Source organism: Salvelinus namaycush, chromosome 1, assembly GCF_016432855.1.
Source record: "Salvelinus namaycush isolate Seneca chromosome 1, SaNama_1.0, whole genome shotgun sequence".
Classification (NCBI taxonomy): Eukaryota; Metazoa; Chordata; class Actinopteri; order Salmoniformes; family Salmonidae; genus Salvelinus; species Salvelinus namaycush.
The window spans coordinates 51,971,682-51,985,745 of NC_052307.1; positions in this window are offsets into that span (position 1 = coordinate 51,971,682).

Sequence of the window (14,064 nt, forward strand, 5' to 3'; positions counted from 1 at the left end):
TACTATGACGTATCGTCCCTTAGGATCAGCGATAACCTCAGAAGCTACAAAGGGAGTAGCTTTATCAACCAAAATAGCAGCCCCTCTTGATTTACTATGAAAGTTAGAGTGGAACACTTGACCAACCCAGTCCCTACGCATCCTAAAATGCTCACCAGTCCTCAAGTGAGTCTCTTGTAGAAATGCAACATTTGCATTCAAACCCTTTAACTTCTTCTGGCTGCAGGGGCAGTATTGAGTAGCTCTGATAAAAGGTGCCCATTTCAAACGGCCTCGTACTCAATTCTTGCTCGTACAATATGCATATTATCATTACTATTGGATAGAAGACACTCTCTAGTTTCTAAAACCGTTTGAATTATATCTGTGAGTAAAACAGAACTCATTTGGCACAAACTTCCTGACCAGGAAGTGGAAAATCTGAAATCGATGCTCTGTTCTAGGTCCTGCATATAAATGGGCATGATACGTATTAGTATACATGCACGTCATACACCTTCCCCTAGATGTCAAGAGGCAGTGAGAGAAGAAATGGAGTGTTTATCTTGGTCTGAGATGGAATAAATCCTCTTGGAATGACGTGTCACCCATTTCCTGTTTTCTGGAAAGTGCGAGGTTGGACCTGGAATTGCCTTCTGAAAAGCTTTCGTTATAGGCGACTACTATCTCCGGCTTTGATTTTATTTGATACATGTGACAATATCATCGTAAAGTATGTTTTTTCAATATAGTTTTATTAGACTATTGAAATTTATTCGGGACGTTAGGCGTGTTGCGTTGTGTGCCTTTGTTCAGGAAGGAGAGCTTCGCGCCACTTGGCTAGTGTGCTTGCTAATTCAAGAGGGAAAAAGGACGTTCTAAATCCAAACAACGATTGTTCTTGACAAAGGACCTCTTGTACAACATTCTGATGGAAGATCAGCAAAAGTAGGACCCATTTTATGATGCTATTTCATATATCTGTCGAACTGTGTACTATTAGTTTTGCGCCCAGGTTTTGGGCACTCGCTCGCCATAACGTAAGCCTTATGTCGTAATGAAGTTATTTTTAGAATTCTAACACGGCGATTGCATTAAGAACTAGTGTATCTATCATTTCCTATACAACATGTATTTTTTAGTTATGTTTATGAATAGCTATTTGGTCAGAATATGTGTGTCAGAAAAAGTGTCAGAAAAATATCCGGACGTTGTGGGAAAAAGTAGCTACGTTAGCACAATGTATAACCACTGATTTCAGCTCTAAATATGCACATTTTTGAACAAAACATAAGTGTATGTATAACCTGATGTTATAGGACTGTCATCTGATGAAGCATATCAAGGTTAGTCAAAAATTATATATCTTTTACTGGTTTGTTACGATCGCTAACTTTTGCTGCTGGGAAATGGCTTGTGTTTCTGGCTATTGTGGTAAGCTAATATAACGCTATATTGTGTTTTCGCTGTAAAACACTTAAGAAATCGGAAATATTGTCTGGAATCACAAGATGCCTGTCTTTCATTTGCTGTACACTAAGTATTTTTCAGAAATGTTTTATGATGAGTATTTAGGTATTTGACGTTGGTGTCTGTAATTATTCTGTCTGCTTTCGGTGCAATTTCTGATTGTAGCTGCAATGTAAACTATGATTTATACCTGAAATATGCACATTTTTCGAACAAAACATAGATTTATTGAATAACATGTTATAAGACTGTCATCTGATGAAGTTGTTTGTTGGTTAGTTTGGTTGGTTCTTGGTTAGTTAGGTTGGCTTTGTGCATGCTACCTGTGCTGTGAAAAATGTCTGTCCTTTTTTGTATTTGGTGGTGAGCTAACATAAATATACGTGCTGTTTTCGCTGTAAAACATTTTAAAAATCGGACATGTTGGCTGGATTCACAAGATTTGTACCTTTCATTTGCTGTATTGGACTTGTTAATGTGTGAAAGTTAAATATTTCAAAAAAATATATTTTGAATTTCGCGCCCTGCACTTGAAGTGGCTGTTGTCATATTGTGGGCGGCCTCGGGCTTGCAGCCAGAAGAAGTTAAATGTGTCAACACCCTCTTACGCTTCACTGGGTTATTAACCCCTTTGATGTTCCACGAAATGTACTTGATCGCATTGTTTCGGCCCCTCTGGGCATTCCCGTTATACAACCCTGTCATTAGAGCATAGAATGGAAAAGCAATGAGCACCCAAAAACCCCAGAATAACTTGTCTCAGAGTAATAATGTACGGTGGTAGATGTTTGGAAAAAGTACAGAAAAAAAACGAAAAAGACAGAATGACAACATTAGAACTGAACAATTCAACCCCTCCCCCCACCCCCTCCCCCCACCCCCTCCCCCCATCCCAGACAATACCTCCCCAAACGAGGTACAAGCCTAAATAGAACATGTTCTCTTCGCACAGTATGTCTGTGAGAGTGCGGTCTTAAACCTAAACCCACAGTCCCGCTCTTTAAAGTCGCGTTTTGTTAGTGGATCAAACAGCAAAAAGAGATAATAATTTTTTTAATAAAAAAAATTAAAGTGAATCCCTTGTGCAAACGAAATTACAAAAGCACCACTTGTAGATGTATATAATTATATTCCCAGTCTTATAACAGGCATTTGAGAGAGAAAATAAAGAAAATGTATAAAGGCTCTCAGCCGAAAACCTAATTTGAAGTAAGGAAATCGTAGTAAGACAATCAAAAATAATAATAATTATTATTATTATAATAGTTGTCTAGTTGAATGCTGAGACAGCTTACAACCAAGACCAAAAAACTACGTGTGCGCAACGTTGTACGCTTGCTGGGCATAAATGACGCTCAGAACTTTTACAATTTAAGTGAAGACCCCAAAAAACGTGTCGCCTCGGGAAGCATTTACTGTTTACTGGGTCAATGCAAACGGATGCAGTAAACAAATAACCAAGAATATTTTGAGTCACTGAGACACTATGTAAACAAACTGAATAGGTGAGCAAGACAGCCTAGAAACACAGGAGTAAAGTAAAACCTCAATACAATGAAATTAAAATGACTGAATGCTTGTAAGGCAAGCACACTAGATGATCAAAACATTAGATCACATCAAATAAGCCTGAATGGGTTCGCCAACTCCCCAACTATACAAAATTAGCATGTTATAGCTAAACATAATTGTACCACAGGTGGGTTACTTACTATCCACAGTTCGCAAGCAACAGTTGCTGAACTATGAGCAAGTTCAAGACTTCTTGATGTGACGTTGAATGTGAGAGAGAGCCTCATCCGGAGATTCAAATGTGTAGTCTTTACCATCATGAGATAGCCATCAACGGCCCGGGAATCGCAGTCCGTACTTCACACCTGGATGGTCCCGAAGTAGTCGTTTGGCCTGTCCGAAAGCTGCGCGCTGCCTGGAAACAGTGGGGGAGTAGTCCTGGTAGATGGAGAAGCTCTGTCCTTGAAAGCTCAGAGTGGTATTGCGGGCTCGTCGGAGAATCTCCATCTTCTCATGGAAAAAGTGCACTCGAAGAATTATGTCACGGGGCCTCTCCCCATCCCGGGGCTTTGGGCGCAGCGACCGGTGGGCACGATCAATCAGGGGCTTTTCATCTAAGGCAAGAACATCCTTCAGCAGCCCAGAAACGAAATCCGTGGTGCGAGGCATTTCCGCTGACTCTGGGACTGATACAAGTCTCAGGTTGTTGCGGCGAGAGAATCCCTCTAAACTTACACAGCTCTACTTCACCTTTTTCAAATCCGCAGCTAGGCGTTTCACGCCAGGGATGTAGTTAAGTCGGAGACATTTGTAGCGGAGGTCTCCAGTGCTGCAATCGTTGTAGTGTGCGACGCCATTGTTGTTTTGAGTGATGTGATTGCTGGCACCGTCTCGTTCCGCAGGATGGTTAGATCTGCTTTTAAAGTATCAGAAACCTCCTTTATTCGGGCCTCAATCGTAGCAACCACCTCCGTTTTCATTTCAACTATCTCAGAGCGTAGTAGTTTGATGGCCTCGAGAATGTTCATTTCAGCGCCGCCAGGCCAAGCCGCCCCCCCCGGGTAAAGTGTCAGTCCCCGGGCCGTCAGGCTCAGGAGAGGGCGGTGATGAGAGTGTGTCTTGTAGGCCGGGTTTTCTCAAAGTCATGCTTTTGGCCTTATGTTTCGTCGACATGCTGACATTTGGAAGTAAAGTAGTCTTGGTTTTTACGGGAAGGGATCACCAAAATAATATATGAAAATAAATACGGTTCTGCTGCAAAATTCACATAAACTTTAAAAATACCACGGGAGCAAACGGAAAACACGTCAGTCGCACATGGCGTCCCTCCAATCCCCCCGCCTTGTCAGTAGCCTATTTTAACAGGCTATTAGGCAACACAAAAACGTCGTACCTCGAAATAATTTTCTCACCCCTTACGTATGTCTACATTTGGGTATGCAAGTTTGTATATTATTATTATTTCCATTATTACTTCATCAAATCTCCAGTAATCGATTTATACACACATACAATTATTTATTTATTTTCATATCTCCACAGAATCCCCATATAACGTTATATATCTAAACTTATTATCCAAATTTCTGCTTAACACTTATATCCACCCACACACAACTCTCATATCACATTCACACAGTACTGTTCCCAAACATACTTCATCAATATTTTTATAACCTGTAGGAATATTTTCGTACTTCTATGCATTTCTACTTCAGGGCTAGTTCCTGGAATTGCATAATTTGCACATTTGCATACGACTATACTAACCCAGTGCATTAAAATGCATTTCACACCTCTCCTTACAATGGCTGTATTTTCTCCTCTTAGGACAGTATCATCATTACTTCCTTTCTATTATGACGATTGCATCAACATCTTATAATCTTAAGAATGGCAGTACGGTCACGACTCCGTCTTTTACTCTAGGGCAGTACGGTCGCGACTCCCTCTTTATTATGACAATACCATCAGGATCTCATGATCTCTAAAACGACAGTACGTTCACGACTTTTTTTTATTCATTGTTTCCAACAAATGTTAGTCTCACCCTATTCAATTTGTCTCTGTTCAAGATCCTGTATCCGTCCGCCGGCCCCCTCTGGAGGACCCTGGTCAGGTCCCTTACCGCTCCCTTGGTGAAGTGCGGGTTGCCTTAAATCACACCTCGAGTGATTCCTGTGCACGGTCGACCCTGGTCCTCAGGAGTGGTCAGCGGACAGAGATAAGGATCCATCCTCGTCGCCATGAATGTCGTGGAAATTCGAATCAAGTGAGAGAGACCTTGTCATTTCGTCAAAGAACCAATCGTCATTATACGAATTGCAACAAGGAAGTTGGCCGATCCTACGCTCTTGAGTGTGTGACCGAGAACTTAAAATCTTACAGAGAATACAGCGTCTTTTATAGCAGACCTAAAAATTCTTGGTCATGGCTGGTTCCATCCCTCCCCAGCAGGTCATAAGCTACCTTGTTTCTTCTTGTGACCATGTGTATCGGGGTGTGAGGTCATAGCGCACAAAGAAGTGATAATGTTACTCCTTTCTGTTGATAGAATTGTTAACATTGCTCAAGCCAACCTCTGTTCACCTCATATCTCCACAGCTGTGCCCTTGAAAGATTAGTAATAGAACAGGATGGACCCAAGAACGGTGGTCACTCTCAGAGATTCTGTGTCTTACTCTCAGAGATTCTGTGTCTTACTCTCAGAGATTCTGTGTCTTACTCTCAGAGATTCTGTGTCTTACTCTCAGAGATTCTGTGTCTTACTCTCAGAGATTCTGTGTCTTACTCTCAGAGATTCTGTGTCTTACTCTCAGAGATTCTGCGTGACCAAGTTACTCAGAGACAGAAGATGATTTTGTAACAATACAGGTTGATTTTGTTCCTCAAGTTTCTCGATATCCCAAGCCTCAAGTTATCTCTGAGTCAACCCATGACCTTGACGATACGCCCAGACCAGATGCAGGGAGCAGAGAGGGGGGAACCATCCTTTCTCAGAAGCACAGTATTGCAAGTTATGAGAAATCTCTTTACCAATGTTAAGCGTATAATTGTTAACTATTAATATTAAACAAAGCAGTTAAATCATTTTTCTCTCACACTTGACAAAGTTTCATGACTGCCACAGCCCTAGTCAGACCACACACCCCGATCCTGGCCCATCTGCACTAGCTACCATACAGGTCCACTCCGGCAAATTCCTCATGCTTGTATTTAAAGCCTTGAATGCGAGCTCATCAGCGACATCATCTTATTCAGCAAGCCATCTCGCACTCTTCGCTACAGCCACTTCCTACTGCTTCAAGTCCCCAAGACACGTCTCCGAACAATGGGGGACCGAGCCTTCTGCTCCCTTGCCCCTTGACTATGGAATGCTTTCCCTGACCATCTGAGAGCTGCTCCATCACTCAGAACTTGTAAAATGGGCCTTAAAGTCTTTGTCATAGTTCTAGTCCCAATCTAAAATGTATTCTGCACCTAGCACACTATTGCTATTTGACTTGACTTGATTATAAATGTGTTTTTTTTCTCAGTAGAGCTTTGAGAAAGCTTTGCAATGAAAAGCGCCATAAAAATACATGTATTATTTTTATTATTAAAGAACGACTTGCCCTAAAAACCAACTAATCCCTTTGAAAACGGCCTAGGTTGCATCGATTTGAGTCAGAAACATTTATTCTAATTTACTACAAAATTGAAATAGGATAATTTTGGTCATAAAGTCAGTCTCATCTAAAACAGAGTTTGTAACCTGATTTCGTCACAACGGGTAAATGAAGGTTCGGTTTGGAGTGCAACAACTAGTGATGGTGAGTATATCTAGAGATACTGGAAAATAATGACCTCTGGTATATACCTATGGTATAACTTATCTAACGATGTTAGATAAAGTTATTGCTGGTTATGTAGATAGCTGTATTTTTATAAAGCGAGGCAGGCTAGCTAATGTTAGCTAGTGAGTCAGGCTAGCTTACATTTTAACTAACGCTAGTGTAGGTAGCTAGATAGATAACTAGCTAGCTACCTCATTACAACTTAGTTAGGTAGTAGGCCATACAAGTTTATTGTGTATTGTCTAGATACTGCTGGTTATGCAAAGTTATCATTTCATAATGCTATCGAGGTAAGCTTGCTAGATACAGCTAGCTAGATACTAAAGTGGTAAACTTCATAAGAGCAAAATCTTTAAATACCACAGGAAGTTTGTCTCACTGTTGGAAGAGAAAGAGTCGGGTCATGCAGTTCTCCCCTACCACACAAATGTGAAATGGCTGAGTTTGGGGAAGATGCTTAAAACCTCTTGAGCCTAGGGGGGCGCCATTTCGACTTTGTAAAAATTCGTTCCCAAATTAAACTGCCTCGTACTCAATTCTTGCTCGTACAATATGCATATTATTATTACTATTGGATAGAAAACACTCTCTAGTTTCTAAAACCGTTTGAATTATTTCTCTGAGTGAAATAGAACTCATTCTGCAGCACATTTCCTGTCAGGGAGTGAGATTTCAGAAATCGAGGTCCCTGTTCTGAGGTCAGTTTATAAGTCCCCATGTAAGCCATCGGGCTACATGCACTGCATACGCCTTCCTCTAGATGTCAGTAAGCGGTGAGAATTTGAATGGAGTGGATTGCGCAATCTGGGGCCCTATATAAGACCGTGGAACGGAAGTACCGTTCTTTTCAACGTTGCGCCTGGCGCATCAGGGACATCACAATGGCCTCCTGCAAAGCTTTCGTTTTAGCAGTTCTGTATCTCCGGTCATGTTTTTATTCGTTATAGTTGTTAAAGACATCATAAGGTAGTTAATTTAAACCGACTTATAGCAGTTTATATCAGTTTATTGCGATTTTCTGGGATTTCTTTGTCATGCGCTTTCACGAGTTGGACACCTCTCCAGTGGGTGGCTATTGTTAGCTGCTATTTCGACAGGAGAAGAGGACATCTTTCAACCAAAAGACGATTGTTCTGGAGAAAGGACACCTTGCCCAAGATTCTGATGGAAGCTCAGCAAATAGTAAGCAGTCTTTATGCTGTTAATTCGTATTTATGTTGACAAATGTCAAATAATAATTCCGCCATGAATTTCAGTGCAGTCTCGCTTTAGCGCACGCTGTATTGCGCAGTAACGTTAATTTTAAAAATATAACACAGCGATTGCATTAAGAACTAATTTATCTTTCATTTGCTGTCCAATCTGTATTTTTTTGTCAAGTTTATGAATAGTTTTCGATTAGATTAGGTGCCTCTCCAAGATGGCGCCTGACAGATTGCTTGAAGTTTTGGCCACTAATCACATTGTATAAGCACGATTTGTGCCGCTAAATATGCACATTTTCGAACAAACTCTATATGCATTGTGTAATATGATGTTATAGGACTGTCATCTGAAGAATTCTGAGAATGTTAGTGAAGAAATTAATATATTTTGGTGGTTTATACGTTATCGCTATTTTTGGCTTGAATCAATACTGTTGTGATGTTTGCTATTGTGGTAAGCTAATATAACGCTATATTGTGTTTTCGCTGTAAAACACTTAGAAAATCTGAAATATTGGCTGGATTCACAAGATCTGTGTCTTTCATTTGCTGTACGCTGTGTATTTTTAAGAAATGTTTTATGATGAGTAATTAGGTAATACACGATGGTCTCTGTAGTTATTCTAGTCGCTTTGGTGAGAGTTGTGATGGTGGCTGCAATGGTAAACTATGATTTATACCTGAAATATGCACATTTTTCTAACAAAACATATGCTATACAATAAATATGTTATCAGACTGTCATCTGATGAAGTTGTTTCTTGGTTAGTGGCTATTTATATCTTTATTTGGTCGAATTTGTGATAGCTACTGATGGAGTAAAAAAATAGTGGAGTAAAAAAGTGGTGTCTTTTGCTAACGTGGTTAGCTAATAGATTTACATATTGTGTCTTCCCTGTAAAACATTTTTAAAATCAGAAATGATGGCTGGATTCACAAGATGTGTATCTTTCATCTGGTGTCTTGGACTTGTGATTTAATGATATTTAGATGCTAGTATTTACTTGTGACGCTATGCTAGGCTATGCTAGTCAGCTTTTTTACTGATGGGGGTGCTCCCGGATCCGGGTTTGGGAGGAATTAGAGGTTAAAAGGGTGTTTTTGCAAATGAAAGGAAAATATGTGGATTTCCCTCAACTGCAAGATAAAGAATGGACAGCTGATTTGTCTTTCACCGTGGACATCATGGCCCTCATGAATGAACTGAATTCCAAACTACAAGGGAAGGGCCTTTTTGCACATCAGATGTACAGCCTTGTCAAAACCTTCAAGGGGAAATTACTCCTCCTGACCTGCGAAGTAGAAGCCAACAATCTCACCCACCTTCCCGACACTACTAGTCGGTTCCCTATCAGATTACCAGCGGGAGAAGTATACATTGCTGCTTTGAACTGTGAGTTTTCTTGTGGTTTTGAGGATTTCTAAGTGTTGGAAAATGACATGCTGTTAGTTTCCTCTCCTTTCAGCTTCAGTGTGGATAACACTGACCTGCAACTTGAGCTTAGCGATCTTCAGTCTGATGCAGTGATTGGAGAACTATTCAAAACAATGTCACTGACGAGGTTCTATGCATCTCTCGATTAACAAAACTTTGCAAAGATTAGAGTCATGCTCAGAAGATGTTTGTACAGTTTGGGTCAACCTTTGTATTTGAGCAGATATGTTCAGTGATGAAATATAACAAGTCAAGGCACAGATTTAAAAATATATATATATATATATTTCACCTTTATTTAACCAGGTAAGCTAGTTGAGAACAAGTTCTCATTTACAACTGCGACCTGGCCAAGATAAAGCAAAGTAGTGTGACAGAAACAACAACACAGAGTTACACATGGAATAAACAAACGTACAGTTAATAACACAATAGAAAAAAGAAAGTCTATATACAGTGTGTGTAACGGTTGTCGTCGGGAGAAAGAGAGGACCAAGGTGCAGCGTGGTAAGTGTTCATCTTATTTAATGAAAGTGAACACTTCAAAATACAAAACAACAAATTGAAAACCGAAACAGTTCTATCTGGTGCAGACACACAAAGACTGAAAATAACCACCCACAAAACGCAACAGACAACAGGCTACCTAAATATGGTTCCCAATCAGGGACAACGATTGACAGCTGCCTCTGATTGAGAACCATATCAGGCCAAACACAGAAATAGAAACTCATAGAAAAACTAACATAGACAACCCACCCAACTCACACCCTGACCATACTAAAACAAAAGACAAAACAAAGAAACTAAGGTCAGAACGTGACAGTGTGTGCAAATGGCATGAGGACGTAAGGCAATAAATAGGTCATAGTAGCAAAGTAATTACAATTTCGCAGATTAACCTGTTTGGCGTGCAAGCCCGACGTCGGTACACTTATGACAACAGCCAGCTCAAAGTGCAGGGCGCGAAATTCAAAAGAGATTTTTTTTTTAAATATTTAACTTTCACACATTAACAAGTCCAATAACGCATATGAAAGGTACACATCTTGTGAATCCAGCCAACATGTCCGATTTTTAAAATGTTTTACAGGGAAGACAAAATATGTAAATCTATTAGCTAACCACGTTAGCAAAAGACACCACTTTTTTTACTCCAACAGTTTTTTACTCCATCAGTAGCTATCACAAATTCGACCAAATAAAGATATAAATAGCCACTAACCAAGAAACAACTTCATCAGATGACAGTCTGATAACATATTTATTGTATAGCATATGTTTTGTTCGAAAAATTTGCATATTTCAGGTATAAATCATAGTTTACATTTCAGCTACAATCAGAAATTGCACCGAAAGCAGCCATAATATTTACAGACACCAACGTCAAATACCTAATTACTCATCATAAAACATTTCTGAAAAATACATAGTGTACAGCAATTGAAAGACAGGCATCTTGTGATTCCAGACAATATTTCCGATTTATTAAATGTTTTACAGCGAAAACAAAATGTAGCGTTATATTAGCGTAGCCACAATAGCCAGAAACACTTGGACGCCGACGACCAGTTCACATGCATGACAGATATTAGAAATAGCATCATAAAATGTTTCTTACTTTTGGTGATCTTCCGTCAGAATGTTGGACAAGGTGTCCTTTGTCCAGAACAGTCGTTGTTTAGATCTGGAACGGCAAATTTCCCTCTTCATTTAGCATGGGCACTTGCCAGGTGGCACGGATCTCTCCAACGTCAACAAAGTCAGAGAACGGAACACGGCAGAACTCCCGAAAAAATTTCAATAATCTGATTAAACTATATTGAAAAAACATACTTTACGATGATATGGTCACATGTATCAAATAAAATCCGAGCCGGAGATAGTTGTCGTCCATAACGGCAGCTAAACAGAAGGCAATCCCACTGTCCAACTGGCGCTGCCAAGAGTACCGGAAATGAGGGACACGTCATACAAAGAGCTTGTATTCCAATTCAGATGAAGATAAACACGAAATTTCTTCTCTCACAGCCTCTTGACATCCAGAGGAAGTTCTATGAAGTGTACGTAGACTCTTACGTATCATGCCCATGTATAGGCAGGAAGTTGAACAGAGCATCGATTTCAGACATTCCACTTCCTGGTCAGGAAATGTGCTGCAGAACGAGTTCTGTTTCACTCAGAGAAATAATTCAAACGGTTTTAGAAACTAGAGAGTGTTTTCTATCCAATAGTAATAATACTATGCATATTGTACGAGCAAGAATTGAGTACGAGGCCGTTTGAAATGGACATCTTTTACCTTGCTACTCAATACTGCCTCTTGCATCCATATGAAGTTATTACTGGAGTGATACTTGAGCAGACGATGATGAGCAGGTGTTGGTGTGTAAGTAGTGATACTGGTGTGCAAAAGAGCAGCAAAGTAGATAAAAACTATATGGGGATGAGGTAGGTAGATTGGGTGGGCTATTTACAGATGGACTATGTACAGCTGCAGCGATCTGTTAGCTGCTCAGATAGCCGATGTTTAAAGTTAGTGAGGGAAATGTAAGTCTCCAGCTTCAGTGATTTTTGCAATTCGTTCCAGTCATTGGCAGCAGAGAACTGGAAGGAAAGGCGGCCAAAGGAGGTGTTGGCTTTGGGGACGACCAGTGAGATATACCTGCTGGAGCGCGTGCTACGGGTGGGTGTTGTTATCGTGACCAGTGAGCTGAGATAAGGCGGGGCTTTACCTAGCTAAAACTTATAGATGACCTGGAGCCAGTGGGTCTGGCGACAAATATGTAGCGAGGGCCAGCCGACTAGAGCATACAGGTCGCAGTGGTGGGTGGTATAAGGCGCTTTGGTAACAAAACGGATGGCACTGTGATAGACTACATCCAATTTGCTGAGTAGAGTATTGGAAGCTATTTTGTAGATGACATCGCCGAAGTCGAGGATCGGTAGGATAGTCAGTTGTACTAGGGTAAGTTTTGCGGCATGAGTGAAGGAGGCTTTGTTGCGAAATAGAACGCCGATTCTAGATTTGATTTTGGATTGGAGATGTTTGATATGAGTCTGGAAGGAGAGTTTACAGTCTAGCCAGACATCTAGGTATTTGTAGTTGTCCACGTATTCTAGGTCAGAACCGTCCAGAGTAGTGATGCTAGTCGCGGGGTAGTTGTTGCTACACTAGTACGCGGGACACACAGCGTTTAAAGTTAGCAGTCTGGGGTAAGCAGAAGCGTCTGCTCCGACGTCCGCAAAATGCCGGTTGAAGGCACAGCTGATGGAATTACGTCTGCGGACCAGTCGTGGTGATACGGCGGGGCGCCTTGTCGATGAAGGGACCGGGCCAGATTGCGAAAGAGGTATTGTAGTTGTGGTAATTACGTTTGCTAGCCGGGAGATGCGCCTGGCTCAGGGCTAGCTTCGGGGCTGGGTCACTCAGTGGCAGCTAGCTAGCTGTGATGATCAATGGTCCAGGAATCCGGCGTTGTAGTGGAGAAAAACAGTCCGAGGCTGGCAGGTATTATCCAGGCTAAAAATCGGTTGGTGCCTGAGCAGAGGGTAAAGGTCGCTAGCAGTGGCTAACAATGACTAAATAGCTAGTAGCTAAGTAGCTGGCTAGCCTCTGATGCAAGTTTTGGCTATAAGGGCAAACAAAATCGCGGATCCATGTCACATTGAGTGAAGCGGGTTACCGGAAGGTATATTTAATTTAAAAATGGAAAAAGAGATTGAAAAATAAATTTAAATTTAAACAAAAAATATGAAAAATATAAAAAGTAAACGAGAGGACGACAAACCACGTCTGCACTGCTACGCCATCTTGGTTCTAGATCATCTCTTACTGACTACCCTCTCAGCAATCCTGCGCATAGCGACGTCAGGAACTATACCTGACTTCACTGCTCTAGTCAATGCCCATCAAAGACGTCACTCCTCACACTGATTGAGTAGTTTAAATGTAATGTTGAGCCCTCTCTCTTTCTTGGGTTTTTGTGCATACCCGTAAACAAGAGTTCTGTCCGTGGTGCTGAATGCACAGTGAACTTTTCCCTCCATGTAGTTCATTGCATGTTTAATAATGAAAATACCTGCCAAAAGGAGAACATGGATGTGGTTTATTTCTGTGCATGTTAAAAAAGTAAAATAAGTAGCATATCTGGATGTTATTTACAGTAGATATATCTGTCAAAATAGTCATACACAATATGTATAATCCTGTAATATGATTCTGGCCCGCGATTGCAAAAATATATTCTAATGTTGCCCTCCATGGAAAATAATTGCCCAGGCCTGGTCTAGGGCAAAACTAAATAATGGACTCCGCTATGGTGGTAGCTAAATCATATCTGAGTCCGACAACAAACTGTATTGGCATCACCGTCCTGAATCTAATCCAGTCTGGAGCTACAGTAAGTCCACATCTTTAAAGTATAGAATTAGCTTGACCTGAGTTACTGCACAGAGGATACAGATAACACACATTACCGTTGTTGATGAAGCTATGTGAAAAGTTGATAAACTAGTAGGTTAATTACCCAGCCAAGCAGTTACAAGTAGTAGAGTCATTTTGGTTGAGAAGTGCATTATCAAAAAGCTTTGTCCTTTCTTTATAACAAAATGCAATTTACCACTT